This window comes from Petaurus breviceps, unplaced genomic scaffold, assembly GCF_028583685.1.
Source record: "Petaurus breviceps papuanus isolate PSGF00001 unplaced genomic scaffold, PetGlider_PUasm1.0 186, whole genome shotgun sequence".
NCBI lineage: Eukaryota > Metazoa > Chordata > Mammalia > Diprotodontia > Petauridae > Petaurus > Petaurus breviceps.
The window spans coordinates 35,482,072-35,489,018 of record NW_027185798.1 but is presented as its reverse complement, the minus strand read 5'-3'; the positions used below and the strand labels follow the sequence as shown (position 1 = coordinate 35,489,018).

Sequence of the window (6,947 nt, the reverse complement as noted above, 5' to 3'; positions counted from 1 at the left end):
CTTCTCGGGTCCTCTCCACTAAGGTCCTGTGATTGATTCAGCAGCCATCCCTGCCCCCCGCCCCTCACTTCTTTAGAGGGCACTCCCTTCTTCCTTGGTCTCTAACGTTCGGAAAGGGTAGCATGTCTATTTTTAGGGGCTACCGCAGTAAGGTACAGAAAGTCCCTCAGGATTCCAAGCCATCAGCCCTCTTAGCATACTTGAAAAAAGCAAAGATGGGGGAATGTCAGAAGGTAGGAGAAAGGAAACAATCAGGCCTGTTAGTCATAGAAAGATGAGGACCCAGGAGATTCCCAAGATCAATTCCTTTAGATTAATGCCACAAGTACATTGATTTAAATTTTTTTATGACAGCTCCGCCCCACTCCTAAAGTAGGATTTCTGCGTTTTTAGTAGAAAATAAAATATTAAAACTCCAGAAATCAAGCCAAAAAAATAACACCCAAATCCCAAACAGTCCCCTGGGAAAGAAAGAAAAGGATCCCTCCAGCACACTTCGACGAGCCCCGCAGTTGGACCCCCCCAAATGTCGTGTGGCTCATCAGCCGGGAGGGATGCAGGTAGCAGTGCAGGGCTGATGCAGCCAAGGCCGGCCGCGCGTGTCTGGCGCAGGGCCGCAGCGCTCGGCTCGGGAGGCGTGCGCGGACTGTCCCTGCGGGAAAGGGAGATGCGGGGGCGTGGGGGGCTGCGGGCAGGAAGTCCCCGGGAACTACAAATTGAGGCATGCTGGGAGCATTCCCACGCCCCTCCCAGGAAATGTCCTTTGTCCAGCCGAACAGGAAGCCCCAGTAAGGAGTCAGCCCGCGGCGGCCGCTGCAGCCGCTGCACAAGGGCAGGAGCTCCGCCGCCCGGACAGCTGCGGGGCACTGGGTGCTCAGCCTCGCCTTTTCTTCCTCTGCTTCGTGTCCTCCTCCTCCTTCTCTAGCCCCCGCCGCCTCCACGCAGGTAAGCGCCGCACACTCCTCGCGCTGGGGTGAGAGCCCACGAAGCCGCCACCCCGGGTGGGCACCGCAGCGATCCCATTGGGGAGGGGGCGCGCGGAGACTCCCGGCTGCAGAGTGGGGAGGAGGGGTTGGTCTGGGCTGGGCTTGAGGGGGGGCGAGCCCCAGAGAGATGGAAGGAGTGGGGGGGGGGCACCGTGCCGCGGACCACCGAAGGGGGCATCCGAGACCCTTGGAAGAACAGAGCCTGGGGAGGAGCTTGGAAAGCAAGGTGAAGGGCTTTGTGTGAGCGTAGCTCCAGTTGGAGACTGGCTGCGCTGCCCTTGTCTCACCTCCAGCGGGGCCAGGACGGCCCTAGGGATGAGGGCACCTGGTGAGAAGGTGGCTGCATTGCAGGGTCCTCTCCGTCCCACCCTCCCTTTGCGCGCTCTCCTTTGCCCCACTGTGATGTTTCCATCGCCGCCTATGGGTTTTGCGTTTCATTGTATTCTAAGCGCTTAGCCGGGTCGGTACCTGGCACACGGGAGGCTCCTAATGAATGCCATTTGATTGCTTGGGAAAACCGTACGGCGGGCACCGGAGCCCGGGCTGGGACGGGAGGGAGAGGGATGGGGCCGGAGGGAGGGGCACCTACGCATTTCTCCATTCCAGGTGGGCGCCTCCTCTCTCTGGGAGTCGAGAGTGAGCCCTAGGGGCAGCGTTGGGATCTTCAGCCTGGGAGGCAGCTGGCTTTGGGGAGTTGGGAGCTACGTGGGGGAGACAAGTGAGTGATAAGTGTCTCCTGTGTGCCCTGGGAGAATGGAGGAGCATTTTGCCTGGATTTTACCTTAATTTAATCTTCCAGCTCTTCCGCTCAAGCGTTCATCTTAATCCCTTTTTTGGAACTCCCTACGGTTTTTCTTAAAATTATTCTCTCTAATTGGATATTGTTTTTTAAAATCGCTGGCTTCGTGATCTTAATTTGAAAAAAAAAAAAAGGTCAGGTGATTTCGAAGACTTTGTTTTGGGAGTGGGGAGGAAGAGAAGAGAATCTCTAAGGTCCTAGATTGATTCTCTTGCCTCTTTCACCCCCATTCTCATCCATGACCCTGATAGAAAAAAAATAAAAAGGTTCCACACTGTGGTATGTTGTGGGGAAGCAAAGATGCCCGTTTGCATTCTCTTGGATGGGCCAAAAGACTCCGGGATGAAAAATATATTCAAGAGAAATGAAACATGTCAGGCTTCTCCCCCCCCTCCCCTTCCCCTTTGCAGTGATGGAATGGGTGGGGTGGAGGGCCATTTAAGCTAGGGAAGAGATTTTGTAGATGTGAAAGTGGATTGATTTCTTGGCTAGTTTGGAGAGGATCTACTGTGAAAAAATAACTTATTCCTGCACTGCCGGAAAAGAGAAGCAATAGAGATAAGCAGAAATTCACTGGAGACAAAATTCGAAATGAAAAGAACGGCCTCAGAGGTCTATACACAAATGTAGAAGTATGAGTAATAAGCAAAGTAAACTAGTGTAATGCAAGAAGGGAAAGACTGAAAAACCTGAGAATAGGTTGGACTGGGTGTGTAGCTGGGGGAAATGAATGGATGGCTTTGGATCAAGGAATTAGGTTGATTACCGCATAAGCTATATCATATAAAATCAACAAGCAGCAAGTATTTAAGAAGGGTCATTCCTTGTACCTCACACTTTGCTAAGAGCTGGGAATACGAAGAAAGGCAAAAGATAGTCACTGCTCTCAAAGAACTCAATCTGATGAAGGAGATGATGTATCAATAACCATGTAGAAATAAGTTGTACGTAGGATAATCACTAGAGGGAAATGGACCAGAAAAATCTTGTGGAAGATGGGATTTTAGCTGGGACTTGAAGGAAGTCAGGATGTAGAGATGAGGAGGGACGGGTGCCAGGCTTGGGAGACAGACAGCCAGAGAAGATGCCCAGAGAGTCTCAAGATAGAGTGTCTTGTGGGAGGAGCAGCAAGAATGTCAGTGTCACTGGATCCCAAAGAAGATGGCCGGTGGCATGATGTGTAAGAAGATTGGGAATGTAGGAGGAGACCAGGTGTGAAGGACTTTAAATGCCAAAAATTTTATATTTGTTCCTGGAGATAATAGGAAAATTACTGAAATTTATTGAATGAGGGAGAGATGTAGTCCAAGCTGGATGGGACCTTAGAGGTCCTAGAGGCATCAAACTTGAAGCCCTGGAGGCCGCATGTGATCACAACACTTCTGTGCAGTGGAACCAGTGAGATGTAATTGGGAAATATTTAATAAAACGGATAAAAATACAATAAAATATAGATCATACTAATATGTGATTTTCTAAGTCATTGTGCAACCTGCACAGATATTTAGGTATGGTTTTGTGGCCCTAGGTTTGAGTTTGACACTACTGATCCAGGCCAATTCCCTCATTTTACCCTATAGATGAGAAATTGACCTTTTGAGAGGTCAAGTATTTAATTGAAGTTGAAGGTAATAAATAGTAGGGGTAGGGTCTGGTCCTCTTATTCCCGGATATAACATTTTTTCCTTCTGTATCACCAGCCTCCTTCATTTTACATGGGAAAATTGAACTCTGACTAGAATTGCTTCCATAGTTTTATATCCTTTTGCATGTGACCTTGTTCCCTGCAGTAAAGTTTTATTGAACTCAACACTGGCTTGAAAGTTTTTCCAAAGTCAGATAGACTGTAAGCTTCCTGAGGGCAAGGGTCATGTCCTGGTTTTAAGTTCTAGATTTGTTCTTCTAGATTTACTGGGTAAGGTTTAGAGGGTGTGGGCTAAGGAGAATGGGACTATCAAAAGCCTTTTGGTGATAAGCAGCTAGCAAGCAGCTAGCATGCAGCTCTCTGTCTCTCTCTCTTTCTCTCTCTCTCTCTCTGTCTTTCTCATTCTATGTCTGTCTTTCTCTCATATTCACACCCTAACTTCAAACCTGGATAAATTCCCAGGGTTCTTCTGGGGGGATGAGGGAGGGAGATAAGGAGGTTGCCAGGACATCTTTATTTTCCGACACTTTTTTCCTGCCCTTAAGGATCATCTAGCTTTCCTTCTGAGTTACTGGAATCCTCCTACCTCCAGCCCCTTTCCTTCCCCCCTCCCCAATAACAGTTAACATCCTTTGGTGTGGGGGAGGTGCCATGGTGAGAAAAGTCTGATCTGCCAGCAGTTTTCAAACCTTACCAAGTTTGTTATCTGCATCATTCTATGGGTCTACTTGTATGGGAAGATAATCACTTCCTTTATAGATCTTGAGTTATTTTTAGCAACAAATGAGGGACTTCTGTTTCCCTCAACGCCCCCTCACTCTAGCTGGTAGTTGGATGAGAAACTACTGGCCCTTTGTAGCTGTAAAGGGGTGGGCAGCTGTCTGGTGCTGTCAGGAAACAGAAAGCAGTAGTTGGCCTTAAATCCTTTCGATTGGGAATGAGGGACATGATGAGGCTGGAAAAAAACCAGATGGTTCAGTTAAACACTGCTGAGTGATAACATCCCTAGATACTGTATGGCTAAAGTTGGTAGGATTTCATCATTCTCACCATTATCCTCTTCCCCATTAAAAAAAAAAAGTGTTTTTTTTTAAGAATCTAAACATTTGCCTAATTACAAGTGTCTATTTAAGGGAAAGGGAATAAGTCCTGGCAAGATAAAGCTGACAAGTTCAAGTGATGTCTTATTCTCTCCCCTTCTTCCTGTTGCTAGTGCCCTGCTCCAGGAAATTCCTTATTATATATTTTGTATTTAATTGTTTATGTAGATGTTGCTGCTTCCCTCCCATAAGCTCTCTGCCGTTGGGGACAGTTTCATTGTCTTCCCTTCCTTGGCCAGTTTTGGTCAACTTTTCGGGTCTGATCAGTGCAAAGTGTGACTCAAAGGTTAGAGTCATAAATTTAGAGGCTGCTAGGGCAGTAAAGTGAGTATCTTACTGATTATGGAGTTGGGAACACCTGATTATAAAATTAATCCTGCCTTACTTGCTGACTAGCTGTGTGACCCTGGGCAGGTCACAAGTCTCTTGGTCGAAGGGATAATAGCATTCCTCCAAAGGCTTGTTGTGGAGCCCAATCCTTAAATGAATGGATCAGCAGCGGAGTTTTTGCTTTTAATTTGTATTCCCAGCATTTGCACAGTGCTTAAATGCTTATTGATTGTTGAGAGGCTTTCTAGACCTCATTGAGCTCTTGGGTGAGTTTTTATCAGAGCTGGTGGGTGAGACCCTTAGAAAGTATTTAGCCCATACCCCCTCATTTTGCAAATGACTGAATCCCCCTCCCCCCAACAGAATAACTTGCCCCTGGTCACAGAAGTGCTAGCCCTGGGATCTGAACTTGGCTGCTTTGTCTCCACACTGGCCACTCCTTCTGCTTGGTGGGGAAGAACTGCAGTTATCTTCCTGGGCTTTCATTTTAGTCAGCCAGAAAGCCAAGCCTGGGATGATCGCAAGAAGAAGGGGATTTGGTGTATGCATTCTGGGTGCTGTCAAGTGACATAACTGAGGCTCATCTTTGCTCAGCTGTAAAAGGAAGATACAGGATTAAATGACCCTCGAAGCTCTGCAGTAATGTGACTGAGTATTGGGAGGCAGGGTAAAAATGCCGTCCTAATGAGAATAGACTCAGTAGACTTTTAGCATGGTGTTGGAATGTCAGTGAGGACTCCCACTATACAAGGTGTCTGGTAGGAACTCTGGCTTCTCAATGTCCCTAACTCAACCTAGCACACTGAGTATTTAAGAACTATGAACTGATGGAACGGGCAATAAACATCCAGTCATTGCAGACCATTTATCTGTTCCCTGGTGTCTGATGCAGCTCACCCAGACACCAGTGCAGGTGAGCCTAAAGGAGTCGGAACGTTTTTTTGGTGTGGAATCCAGGTAAATTGGAGACGATTGTCTTCCAAGCTTCTTTTCATTTCTGTCTGCCCAGATTTTAAAAAAAGGTCATTTAGTGCCTTCTGGAAATCAGCCAGCGAGAATCTGCCACAGTGTATTCTCTTGACTAATGTGATCAAGGCGATTTAATGGGAGGTTTCTATACCTAGGCAGGGCTTTCAAGTAGGAAGCATGGAGTTTCCACATATTGCCATTATTTATTCCAGGAAGGGTCTCTCTGAATTCTGCGTGACTGGAAGGAGAAGTCGGTTTTCTCTGACCCTTGAAGTGTGTGTGGGGGGTTTAAACAACAGAGGTAGGGAAAGGACTGGGGGGAGGGGAGGGAGCATCACATTGGTTTTTCCGTGAGCAGACTAGTGAGAAAGACAGCATCTCTAGCTTTTGTCCAGCCTTTAATTGCGGTCATATGCCATGGCAAAGGGCTGTTGGGGAATGGTGCAGAGACCTGTGCTTGCCCTGGATCTTCAGTCAGTCAGTCATCAAACATTTATTAATCACCTTGTGCATGTCTGGACTGAGGGCACAAATCCAAGGAAAGAAATGGACGCTATAAGAATCGTGATTTAAAGAGCTTTCTCCTAGTTGGTGTAGATCATGGGTGGCCCCCAAAGCCCCAGCTGCCCTTATCAAAGGCAACATCACCCAGAATGGTGCAAATCTTTGGAAGGGAAGTGAGGGTACTATGGGGATGGCTGCCCATAAGACAGCATGTGTTTCTTGAGCCCCTAAATTACAGGAAAGGGGGTGAGGGGGTGGATGGCTGGCTGCTAATGTTACCCATGTTTTAGATGCCTTTACCACACAGATTCTGGTGATGAGGCAGGCTCTAGATAACCTCTCTGACTTTGGAATTTGAAAGGGAGAAGAGTTCAGTATTTGGGTGGCAATTCTATATATATATATATATATATATATATATACACACACACATGGCCTTCTGGACATTTCCGCTAGATTGAATGACCTATAGAACAAAAACCATGGTTCCTGTGATTCAAAGTATATTGCTCATCCATATTCAGCTGTTAGTGATGATTTAAGGAAGTCTAGAGGTGGGGGAAACGAGTAAAAGAAAAGACAGATTGCCCTTAGGACATTACTTTTACATGTCT

At 47.1% G+C, this 6,947-nt stretch overlaps 1 protein-coding gene across 2 annotated transcripts in view; it reads left to right on the top strand.

Annotated features, from left to right (window-relative positions):
- The first annotated feature begins 771 nt into the window (after window positions 1–771).
- ZNF697 (zinc finger protein 697) overlaps window positions 772–6,947 on the top strand; it is a 41,732-nt gene continuing 35,556 nt past the window's right edge. For both annotated transcript variants that reach the window (XM_069090208.1, XM_069090207.1), the window contains exon 1: window positions 772–945. The gene's annotated coding sequence lies outside the window, so the exon portion shown is untranslated. The remainder of the gene's footprint in view (window positions 946–6,947) is intronic.